This window comes from Rhipicephalus microplus, unplaced genomic scaffold (genome assembly GCF_043290135.1).
Source record: "Rhipicephalus microplus isolate Deutch F79 unplaced genomic scaffold, USDA_Rmic scaffold_421, whole genome shotgun sequence".
Taxonomy (NCBI): Eukaryota; Metazoa; Arthropoda; class Arachnida; order Ixodida; family Ixodidae; genus Rhipicephalus; species Rhipicephalus microplus.
Window position 1 is genome coordinate 20,001 of NW_027464985.1, and position 12,500 is coordinate 32,500.

The 12,500-nt window shown below is 60.9% G+C and overlaps 2 non-coding genes across 2 annotated transcripts; both read right to left on the bottom strand.

Moving 5' to 3' along the window:
* Positions 1 to 932: 932 nt before the first annotated feature.
* Positions 933 to 1,085, bottom strand: LOC142794425 (5.8S ribosomal RNA). The gene has a single exon (XR_012892331.1). It is a non-coding gene; the product is annotated as a 5.8S ribosomal RNA (ribosomal RNA).
* A 1,719-nt stretch (positions 1,086 to 2,804) lies between these two features.
* Positions 2,805 to 4,619, bottom strand: LOC142794424 (small subunit ribosomal RNA). The gene has a single exon (XR_012892330.1). It is a non-coding gene; the product is annotated as a small subunit ribosomal RNA (ribosomal RNA).
* Positions 4,620 to 12,500: the final 7,881 nt, after the last annotated feature.

Sequence of the window (12,500 nt, forward strand, 5' to 3'; positions counted from 1 at the left end):
CCTGTACAGGGTCACATCTTCACAAGGCTGGCAAGCGGCATTCCGCTGCGCGCGTGCGTCGTCCGAGCAGTTGCGTGATAAACGACCGTGTCGAAAGCCCAAACACCGCCGAGGCCAGTCGCCGCCGCCGCAAGGGCAGCCACGCAGCCTGGCGAGAGGCATCGTCTCGTGTAGCGTCGCCCCCGCCCCAACTGGAGTGGCCCAGTTTTTTGAACGGGACGGGAACTGCGAAGCACTTAGACCGACGGCGGACTACGACGAGAACGCCTTAAGCTTCGCCAACGTTTCGCCAACTCGTGCGGGAGACTTTTTCCGCTTCGCGGCAAGTCGTCGCGCCGTGCTCTCCGCATCAACCGCGTACGCAGCGAACCGCAAACGTCGGGCGCAGCCTCCTCACCTCCCTGCGCTTTGCGCGCGAACGTTCCCTGTTCGCGCGGCAAAGCCTGGAGGAGGCACGGCCCCGCAGCGTGTTCGAGCGCCCGGTCTACGGGACACCCTGCTTACTTCGAGGGCAACAAGCGCAACGCAAGGCTGCGATCTCGCGCACTTTGCGCACGGCTGGAGAAGCTTTGCTGGCCGGCTTTCGCTCCTCGTGTTTACCGTGCGTTAAAGTTGCGCGTCCGTGGCTCTCGCAGCTCTTGCGCGCCCGGTCGCAGAGAGGAGTACGCAACCTCGACCGCACTTTCCCTGCAGGCTTCCTTCCGACTCGAAGTCCTGCGGCGGTCTCAACGAGGTGCCACATCCTCAATGCAGTCGGTCGCCCCCGTTTCGGTTGGGCTCTGGCACGACGGTCGCCACCGTCTCGCCCTTGAGTGGCCGCTGTTGGCGCTCGCTGTGAGGTGTTCAGCGTGCTGTCCGTGTTGCCGACGCGGTCAAAACGAGTCGACGGCTCACGTTCCCTTGTGCGCCGAAGGCTCTCTTGATATGTGATCCGACCCTCAGACAGACGAAGCCAAGGGAAGACCCAAGGCCGCAATGTGCGTTCAAAGAATCAGTGCTCAGTGTGTCCTGCAATTCACACCAAGTCTCGCAGCTGGCTGCGTTCTTCATCGACCCGAGAACCGAGTGATCCACCGCTTAGAGTCGTAAAAAAGTGTTTGTTCAATTCCGTACAGTCAAAACCAAACGTTTCTGGCACTCGGCCAAACAGTGGCCAAGAAGGGCGCTTTTCAGCGCACGCTTGGACTCCAAAACTCTGCCGCGCCTTTTTCGGCTGCCGCAAATCGAGCAAACGGTGTGTTTCGGACGGCGTTTCGCTTCCGCTACTTGCGAGTGCTTTCGTGGTCCACCCCTCTATAAATACTCGGGAGGCGTCGAAGCCGGTTCTCCAAGCCGGACCCGTAGGTATCGTTGTGTGCTCGCTCTCATTGGCCCGCCTAACCAGAAAATGCCTGCGGTACACCCATTTGGATAAGAGTGCACGCAGATGCGGGCCTCGACGGCTACACATTTCCTCGGGCGGCCGCCTCCCGGCCTCCGTGGAGCGCGGGATGCACGGTCCCATCGACAAGCCTCTCCCGTTTTTACCGTGGCGTCGCGGTTCACCACGGCGGGCGGGTCGGTCTCCTCCGCATAAAAAGGGGGACCCCCGCTTTTTGTTCCACGAAATCGCACAAGCTTTTTTCGCATCCACGGTTTGCCACCGCACACCAAAATGCCGATCCGGCTGCCTACTTTAGCCAACAGGTGGAGCCAGGCGCGCCGTACTTGCGCGGCACTTCCCACGTCCACCGAAGTCGGTGCCAAGGACCACTTTCGGCGCCGGAGCCGCGTACGAGCCTACTCGAGGCGGAAGAACGAAGCCAGCAAGGGCCTGGCCGCAAGTGCGTTCAATTGTCGGGACGTCCAAGTCCCTCGTTCTTCCGTGCTTCCTCTTTCGGCAAGTCGTTGCGGCACCTTCCCAAAGCGCGCAGACCCGCTAATCGCGACGAGCGCGACGTGGCCGTGCCGCCTTTCCCTCGGCAGCAAGCAAAACGCCTGGCAACGTCGACGCTCCCCTAACCGCGATCTCGCACCGTGTTTCGTGTGGCGAATTCAAAAGCCGGCCGGCGCTGCTGCAACCATTACGGTCGGTACGCATACGCCGCGGAGGGCGGGACGGTCATCGGAGCGTGCGGTTCCTCCATCGAGTACTGCGCACCTCGGCCGTCGCATCGCCGTGCCATGACCGGCCGCGCGTCAACGCGAACCGGTGCCAGCGAGATCCCTCGCCTGCAAGAACCGACCGGCAGCCTCCGTCACCCGAGGACGCGGAGGCGCTTGCCGCGGACGGCGGGACGGTATGCACTGGTGCACAGCGGACCCGTCACATCGCCAGTTCCTTGACCGACCGCCGACGCTTGTGCCGTTCCTCTCGTACTTGGCAGTCGCCGCGCGATTGTCGGGTCTCGTTCTTGCACGCTCGAACGGTCGGGAGGGCACTCGGCTGGCGTTTCGGGAACGCGCAGCCTCGCCTTCTACCGACGTAACCACGACTCGCCGTTCGCGCTCCGCCGCTCCTGTTTACAGTACTAGGCGGTCCCGCAGCGGTCGGGTCGCGCATTTCGAGCGCTTCGAGCCACGGTGCAGTGGCGGGTCGAAAGCCGACCTATGAGTGCGTTGCGCCGTTTGTACCCGCGTCCGCCACCTGGCCGACCGTCCAAGGTCGCGGTGTTGGCGTCCGCTGGGCGCAACAATTTGTCACGGGGTGCCGCTCCACATTCAGGCAGCCCCGTGGGGAAAAGCCGACCCCGCGTCCAAACGGGGTCAGCGGCAGAAAGTGTCGGGCGCAGACGCAGCTGAGGCGCTCACCCTTCACAATCCGTTAATGATCCTTCCGCAGGTTCACCTACGGAAACCTTGTTACGACTTTTACTTCCTCTAAATGATCAAGTTTGGTCATCTTTCCAACAGACCGGCGCAACCGAAAGGCCGCGCCGGACATCGGTCCGAAGACCTCACTAAATCATTCAATCGGTAGTAGCGACGGGCGGTGTGTACAAAGGGCAGGGACGTAATCAACGCGAGCTTATGACTCGCGCTTACTGGGAATTCCTCGTTCAAGGGGAACAATTGCAAGCCCCTATCCCAATCACGAAAGAAGTTCCACGGGTTACCCAGTCTTTTCAGACAGGGATAAAGACACGCTGCTTCCTTCAGTGTAGCGCGCGTGCGGCCCCGGACATCTAAGGGCATCACAGACCTGTTATTGCTCTGTTTCGTGCGGCTAGGAGCCGCTTGTCCCTCTAAGAAGGTTGTAAGGTGCTGGGAACCCCGCACCTATTTAATAGGCTAGAGTCTCGTTCGTTATCGGAATTAACCAGACAAATCGCTCCACCAACTAAGAACGGCCATGCACCACCATCCACCGAATCAAGAAAGAGCTCTCAATCTGTCAATCCTCCCAGTGTCCGGGCCGGGTAAGTTTTCCCGTGTTGAGTCAAATTAAGCCGCAGGCTCCACTCCTGGTGGTGCCCTTCCGTCAATGCCTTTAAGTTTCAGCTTTGCAACCATACTTCCCCCGGAACCCAAATACTTTGGTTTCCCGGAAGCTGCCCGCCGAGTCATTTGAGTAACTCAGGCGGATCGCTGGTTGGCATCGTTTATGGTCAGAACTAGGGCGGTATCTGATCGCCTTCGAACCTCTGACTTTCGTTCTTGATCAATGAAAACATTCTTGGCAAATGCTTTCGCAGTAGTTCGTCTTGCGACGGTCCAAGAATTTCACCTCTAGCGCCGCAATACGAATGCCCCCGTCCGTCCCTCTTAATCATTACCTCGTATTCCAAAAACCAACAGAACAGAAACGAGGTCTTGTTCTATTATTCCATGCAAGTTTATTCAGGCGACTCGCCTGCGTTGAGCACTCTAATTTTTTCAAAGTAAAAGCACCGGCCATCTCGAGGCACACAATGAAGTGCACCAAGAAAGAACCGGCATGATGTTCAGTCCGAGCCGTCGCATCGGGTAGATGCACTACTCGTCTGGAACTGAGATCCAACTACGAGCTTTTTAACCGCAGCAGCTTTAGTATACGCTATTGGAGCTGGAATTACCGCGGCTGCTGGCACCAGACTTGCCCTCCAATTGATCCTCGTTAAAGGATTTAGAGTGTACTCATTTCAATTACGGGGCCTCAAAAGAGTCCCGTATTGTTATTTTTCGTCACTACCTCCCCGTGCCGGGAGTGGGTAATTTGCGCGCCTGCTGCCTTCCTTGGATGTGGTAGCCGTTTCTCAGGCTCCCTCTCCGGAATCGAACCCTGATTCTCCGTTACCCGTAACAACCATGGTAAGCAAGTAACCTACCATCGAAAGTTGATAAGGCAGACACTTGAAAGAAACGTCGCCGGCTCGTGGCCATGCGATCAGCACAAAGTTATCCAGAGTCACCACACAATACGGGCCGAAACCCGATCGATCTTGGTCTAATAAAAGCACCCGTTACCCAAAGGGCTCCAGGCTCACTGCATGTATTAGCTCTAGAATTGCCACAGTTATCCAAGTAGGAAGAAACGATCTAAGGAACCATAACTGATTTAATGAGCCATTCGCGGTTTCGCCTTATTTCGGCATGTACTTAGACATGCATGGCTTAATCTTTGAGACAAGCATATGATTACTGGCAGGATCAACCAGGTAATCGTTCGACTGCGCGTCCGTCCTCGCCCTCGGCGGGCCGGACGCAGTCTGTGTGCGGCGGAGGCCACCTTCAGGCGCCCCAACACGCTTATTTTGCACTCCGAGATGACGGCGTTCGAGCTCGCTACGGCACAACCTTCCCGAAAGACGAGTGGGAGCCGTGCGGCAAGAAGCACGTTCATGCTCGCTCTTTTTCGTTGCATCGACTCGGTCGCGCCGTGCGGGTTGCCCAAGCCCGCTGCACTGTCGGTGGACCGGCCGGAACTAGCAACGGAGCCGAGACTGCAAAGCCGCCAGACGACGGGTCACGCCCGCGTCTTCGGCGCTTTCGCATCTGAATCGCCCGAGGACGACACGGAACACACCTCGATATCGTGGTAAAACGGCACCGTCCGACAACCAGCCCCTAACGCATCAAGCGGATGAGGCTGCAGACGACTGCCGTGGATTCCCCTGGAGCAGACCCGAGGACACGCTTGACGAGGCCGAAGCCCGCCGCATATCAGACACCCGGTCGCTTTCGCGTACGCCGCTCACGAGAACCCCCACATAATAGCAGCGATAAGTACCCAGACCTCCTTGGGCCCTAATACGAGCGTACTCGAGAAAATTTCACCGCGGGTGTGCCCCGAAACGTGTGGCATGTTGAGCGTGCCACAAGTCTACGTCGCTCTCAAACCCGCCGAGGTCGTAGAATTTGCGACCCTACTCACGAAATTCCCACCGAGGATACGGCCGCAAACGTACCGCACCTTGGGTAGGCCACGAGTTTGTGCAACACTACGCTGACGGCACAGCACCGAGGTCGTGCGCGCACGCACGGGAAAATTCCGCCGCGGTTTCTGCCGAAAACGTGAGGCACCACGACTCTCCGCAAGTTCGCGTCGACTGCGAAAGACCGAAGTCGTGAACGACGTGTCCGCTACTCGCCGCCGACACGCTGGACACCAAACGTACAACGACTCGACGGCGTCGTAGAGGCCCACGACGCGGTTTTCCTTAACGACGTCTCGGCGTGGCACCGACAGGTTAGAACGGCCGACCAACGTTCCCTGTCCGCCGTTCGGCTCAGTCGAAGGGCTCGGCGACTTCGGCAACGCTGCGAAGCCGCACGGTGACGCACGCCATGTCCCCATTTTTTTTTTTCTTTCTGCGTCTGCCGGGGTGCCCCTATAATAGCAGCGATAAGCACCCAGACCGCCGTGGGTCGCTCGCCCCGGCTGACGTGGTTTTTCGTACTCCTGCGGCGGTCGCCGTCAAGCACGTCCAAATACGCTACTTTCGTGGGCGCATTCACGCTCTTTCGCTTCGCCGGAGTGCCAGCACTCACTCTGCCAAAAACGGCGAACATCCGAGCGGCGGTTCCCACTTTTGCGTCGGCGTCGCAAACCCCGCCCCGGCAGACGAGGTTTGCCGTACTCGTGCGACGGTGGCCGGCGGGCACGTCGAAAGACGCCGATATCGTGCGCGAATTGGCGCACCTTGGCTTCACCGGAGTGCCGCCACTGACTCCTCCAAAAACGGCGAAGATCCGAGCGGCGCTTCCCACTTTCGCATCGGCGTCCCGAACTCCGCCCCGGCTGACGCGGTTTACCGTACTCGTGCGACGGTCGCCGGCGAGCACGTGGAAAGACGCCGATATCGTGCCCGAATCGGCTCCGTTCGGCTTCGCCGGAGTGCCAGCACTGGCTCGGCGAAAGACGACGAACATCCGAGCGACGGTTCTCACTATTGCGTACGCGTCGCAAACCCCGCCCCGGCAGACGCACTTTGCCGTACTCGTGCGACGGTCGCCGGCGAGCACGTAGAAAGACGCCGATATCGTGCCGGAATCGGCCCCGTTTGGCTTCGCCGGAGTGCCAGCACTCACTCGGCCACAAACGGCGAACATCCGAGCGGCGGTTCCCACTTAGCCGTCGGCGTCCCGAACTCCGCCCCGGCAGACGCGGTTGCCGAGCTCGTGCGACTAGCGACCGCGAAGCCGTCTCGCGACGCCGCTTTCGTGCGCGGCTCCCACTGCGACCTGGGTCACCCGAGGTCGACGAGCAAAAAAGAATGTCGAAAAAATTTTTTTTTTTTTTTTGCGTCTGCCGGGGTGCCCCTATAATAGCAGCGATAAGCACCCAGACCGCCATGGGTCGCTCGCCCCGGCTGACGTGGTTTTTCGTTTTCCTGCGGTGGTCGTCGTCAAGCACGTCCAAACACGCCACTTTCGTGGGCGCATTCGCGCTCTTTCGCTTCGCCGGAGTGCCAGCACTCACTCTGCCAAAAACGGCGAACATCCGAGCGGCGGTTCCCACTTTTGCGTCGGCGTCGCAAACCCCGCCCCGGCAGACGAGGTTTGCCGTACTCGTGCGACGGTGGCCGGCGGGCACGTCGAAAGACGCCGATATCGTGCGCGAATTGGCGCACCTTGGCTTCACCGGAGTGCCGCCACTGACTCCTCCAAAAACGGCGAAGATCCGAGCGGCGCTTCCCACTTTCGCATCGGCGTCCCGAACTCCGCCCCGGCTGACGCGGTTTACCGTACTCGTGCGACGGTCGCCGGCGAGCACGTGGAAAGACGCCGATATCGTGCCCGAATCGGCTCCGTTCGGCTTCGCCGGATTGCCAGCACTGGCTCGGCGAAAGACGACGAACATCCGAGCGACGGTTCTCACTATTGCGTACGCGTCGCAAACCCCGCCCCGGCAGACGCACTTTGCCGTACTCGTGCGACGGTCGCCGGCGAGCACGTAGAAAGACGCCGATATCGTGCCGGAATCGGCCCCGTTTGGCTTCGCCGGAGTGCCAGCACTCACTCGGCCACAAACGGCGAACATCCGAGCGGCGGTTCCCACTTAGCCGTCGGCGTCCCGAACTCCGCCCCGGCAGACGCGGTTGCCGAGCTCGTGCGACTAGCGACCGCGAAGCCGTCTCGCGACGCCGCTTTCGTGCGCGGCTCCCACTGCGACCTGGGTCACCCGAGGTCGACGAGCAAAAAAGAATGTCGAAAAAAATTTTTTTTTTTTTTTTGCGTCTGCCGGGGTGCCCCTATAATAGCAGCGATAAGCACCCAGACCGCCATGGGTCGCTCGCCCCGGCTGACGTGGTTTTTCGTTTTCCTGCGGTGGTCGTCGTCAAGCACGTCCAAACACGCCACTTTCGTGGGCGCATTCGCGCTCTTTCGCTTCGCCGGAGTGCCAGCACTCACTCTGCCAAAAACGGCGAACATCCTAGTGGCGGTTCCCACTTTTGCGTCGGCGTCGCCAACCCCGCCCCGGCATACGCGGTTTGCCGTACTCGTGCGGCGGTGGCCGGCGGGCACGTCGAAAGACACCGATATCGTGCGCGAGTCGATGCTTCTTGGTCTCGCAGGAGGGCCGCCACTCACTCCTGCAAAAACGGCGAAGATCCGAGCGGCGCTTCCCACTTTTTCGTCGGCGTCGCAAACCTCGCCCCGGCAGACGCGCTTTGCCGTACTCGTGCGACGGTCGCCGGCGAGCACGTCGAAATACGCCGATATCGTGCCCGAATCGGCCCCGTTTCGCTTCGCCGGAGTGCCAGCACTCGCTCGGCCAAAGACGACGAACATCCGAGCGACGGTTCCCACTATTGCGTACGCGTCGCGAACCCCGCCCCGGCAGACGCGGTTTGCCGTACTCGTGCGGCGGTGGCCGGCGGGCACGTCGAAAGACGCCGATATCGTGCACGAATTGGCGCTCCTTGGCTTCACCGGAGTGCCAGCACTCACTCGGCCAAAAACGGCGAACATCCGAGCAGCGGTACCCACTTAGCCGTCGGCATCCCGAACTCCGCGCCGGCTGACGCGGTTGCCGAGCTCGTGCGACTAGCGACCGCGAACGCGTCTCGCGACGCCGCTTTCGTGCGCGGCTCCCATTGCGACCTGGGTTACCCGAGCTCGACCAGCAAAAAAGAAGGTCGAAAATTTTTTTTTTTTTTCTGCGTCTGCCGGGGTGCCCCTATAATAGCAGCGATAAGCACCCAGACCGCCGTGTGTCGCTCGCCCCGGCTGACGTGGTTTTTCGTACTCCTGCAGCGGTCGCCGTCACGCACGTCCAAATACGCCACTTTCGTGGGCGCATTCGCGCTCTTTCGCGTCGCCGGAGTGCCAGCACTCACTCTGCCAAAAACGGCCAACATCCGAGCGGCGGTTCCCACTTTTGCGTCGGCGTCGTAAACCCCGCCCCGGCAGACGCGGTTTGCCCTACTCGTGCGACGGTCGCCGGCGAGCGCGTCGAAAGACGCCGATATCGTGCGCTAATTGGCGCTCCCTGGCTTCTCCGGAGTGCCGCCACTCACTCCTCCAAAAACGGCGAAGATCCGAGCGGCGTTCTCCACTTTCGCATCGGCGTCCCGAACTCCGCCCGGGCTGACGCGGTTTACCGTACTCGTGCGACGGTCGCCGGCGGGCACGTCGAAAGACGCCGATATCGTGCCGTAATCGGCCCCGTTTGGCTTCGCCCGTGTGCCAGCACTCACTCGGCCAAAAACGGCGAACATCCGAGCAGCGTTTCCCACTTTCGCATCGGCGTCCCGAAGCCCGCCCCGGCAGACGCGGTTTGCCCTACTCGAGCGACGGTCGCCGGCGATCACGTCGAAAGGCGCCGAATTCGTGCACGAATCGATGCTTCTTGGTCTCGCAGGAGGGCCGCCACTCACTCCTGCAAAAACGGCGAAGATCCGAGTTGCGCTTCCCACTTTTTCGTCGGCGTCCCGAACTACGCCCCGGCTGACGCGGTTTACCGTACTCGTGCGACGGTCGCCGGCGGGCACTTCAAAATACGCCGATTTCGTGGGCGCATTCACGCTGTTTCGCTTCCCCGGAGTGCCAACACTCACTCTGCCGAAAGCGGCGATCATCCGAGCGGCGGTTCCCACTTTTGCGTCGGCTTCGCAAACGGCGCCCCGGCAGACGCGCTCGTGCGACGTACTCGTGCGACGGTCGCCGGCGAGCACGTCGAAAGACGCCGATATCGTGCTCGAATCGACCCCGTTTCGCTTCGCCGGAGTGCTGCCAGTCACGGCGCAGAAAACGGCGAACAAGTGTTTTTTTTTTTTTTTTTCCTAGAATTTGTGTTATAGAAGGCACATTTGATATCGGACGATAATTTTCAACTTTATCACGCGCACCGATTTTCGTGTAGAGGTTTGCAAGTTTATGGGAATTTCTCCACTTGGAATAATGCGATTTAGTAGTACTACGAGAACTTCATGGATGTACTCAAGGGTACGGGGCAAGTCAGTTACGTCAACACCTGCAGATTTTTTACACTTCAAACTGAAAATTGTTGGTTGTGAGTCCTCGTGTGATATTAAAGGCCGATTCGCTAACACATAGAACAAAGAAAGAAAGGAAGAAAAAACGCCCGCGCTCGCTCAAGAAACCTGGGTTCGCAACAAGTGGCAACAACAAGCAACCGAGCGAGTGCGCCAAAACCCGTGGCGGCCGAACAAACGCGAAGTCCCAACCGCGTCAGCCGGGGCGGCACGGGACAGGAAAAATCACTTCAGCCGGGGCGGCGGGGCACCGAATAAACCTCGTCACCTCGTCGCAGGATAAAAGAGGAAACAAAAAGTCTAAACAGCGTCTGCTGGAGCGAATGCGTAATAAAACAACAACAACAACAAAAAAAAAAAACACCCGCGCTCAAGAAGTCTGCAATCACCACAAAAGGCGACTGTGACCGAGCAGCGTCAGCCGGGGCCGTGCGGAAACGGAAAAACCGCGACTACCGGGGCGTCGAGGCACCGAAAAATCCACTTCAGCCGCGGCGAAAAAAAAAAACAAAAAGAAAGACGGAGGGGGGGGGGGGGGAACCACGTCTGCCGGGGCGAAGGAAAAAAAAAAAACGCGTCTGCCGGGGCGAGCCCGGGTGCGGCACCACCGGGAAAACTGTGGCAAACAGACATGGCGATCGAGTGAGTGGGCCGCCAGCCAGGCTCAGCCAAAAAGTGCAAAGTCCGAACTGCGTCAGCCGGGGCGGCAAAAACCACGTCAGCCGGGGCGGCGCAAAAAACCGCGTCTGCCGGGGCGGCACGAAACCGCGTCAGCCGGGGCGGCGCGAAAACTGCGTCAGCCGGGGCGAAAGAAAAAAAAAAAAAAAACGCGTCTGCCGGGGCGAGCCCGGGTGCGGCACCACCGGGAAAACTGTGGCAAACAGACATGGCGATCGAGTGAGTGGGCCGCCAGCCAGGCACAGCCGAAAAGTGCAAAGTCCGAACCGTGTCAGCCGGGGCGGCAAAAAACCGCGTCAGCCGGGGCGGCGCAAAAAACCGCGTCTGCCGGGGCGGCACGAAACCGCGTCAGCCGGGGCGGCGCGAAAACTGCGTCAGCCGGGGCGAGCCCGGGTGCGGCACCACCGGGAAAACTGTGGCAAACAGACATGGCGATCGAGTGAGTGGGCCGCCAGCCAGGCTCAGCCAAAAAGTGCCAAGTCCGAACTGCGTCAGCCGGGGCGGCAAAAAACCGCGTCAGCCGGGGCGGCGCAAAAAACCGCGTCTGCCGGGGCGGCGCGAAAACCGCGTCTGCCGGGGCGGCGCGAAAACTGCGTCAGCCGGGGCGAAAGAAAAAAAAAAACGCGTCTGCCGGGGCGAGCCCGGGTGCGGCACCACCGGGAAAACTGTGGCAAACAGACATGGCGATCGAGTGAGTGGGCCGCCAGCAAGGCTCAGCCAAAAAGTGCTAAGTCCGAACTGCGTCAGCTGGGGCGGCAAAAAACCGCGTCTGCCGGGGCGGCACGAAACCGCGTCAGCCGGGGCGGCGCGAAAACCGCGTCTGCCGGGGCGGCACGAAACCGCGTCAGCCGGGGCGGCGCGAAAACTGCGTCAGCCGGGGCGAGCCCGGGTGCGGCACCACCGGGAAAACTGTGGCAAACAGACATGGCGATCGAGTGAGTGGGCCGCCAGCCAGGCACAGCCGAAAAGTGCTAAGTCCGAACTGCGTCAGCCGGGGCGGCAAAAACCGCGTCAGCCGGGGCGGCGCGAAAACCGCGTCTGCCGGGGCGGCACGAAACCGCGTCAGCCGGGGCGGCGCGAAAACTGCGTCAGCCGGGGCGAGCCCGGGTGCGGCACCACCGGGAAAACTGTGGCTAACAGACATGGCGATCGAGTGAGTGGGCCACCAGCCAGGCTCAGCCAAAAAGTGCTAAGTCCGAACTGCGTCAGCCGGGGCGGCAAAAACCGCGTCAGCCGGGGCGGCGCAAAAAACCGCGTCTGCCGGGGCGGCACGAAACCGCGTCAGCCGGGGCGGCGCGAAAACTGCGTCAGCCGGGGCGAAAGAAAAAAAAAAAAACGCGTCTGCCGGGGCGAGCCCGGGTGCGGCACCACCGGGAAAACTGTGGCAAACAGACATGGCGATCGAGTGAGTGGGCCGCCAGCCAGGCACAGCCGAAAAGTGCCAAGTCCGAACTGCGTCAGCCGGGGCGGCAAAAAACCGCGTCAGCCGGGGCGGCGCAAAAAACCGCGTCTGCCGGGGCGGCACGAAACCGCGTCAGCCGGGGCGGCGCGAAAACTGCGTCAGCCGGGGCGAGCCCGGGTGCGGCACCACCGGGAAAACTGTGGCAAACAGACATGGCGATCGAGTGAGTGGGCCGCCAGCCAGGCTCAGCCAAAAAGTGCCAAGTCCGAACTGCGTCAGCCGGGGCGGCGCAAAAAACCGCGTCTGCCGGGGCGGCGCGAAAACCGCGTCTGCCGGGGCGGCGCGAAAACTGCGTCAGCCGGGGCGAAAGAAAAAAAAAACGCGTCTGCCGGGGCGGCAAAAAACCGCGTCTGCCGGGGCGGCACGAAACCGCGTCAGCCGGGGCGGCGCGAAAACCGCGTCTGCCGGGGCGGCACGAAACCGCGTCAGCCGGGGCGAGCCCGGGTGCGGCACCACCGGGA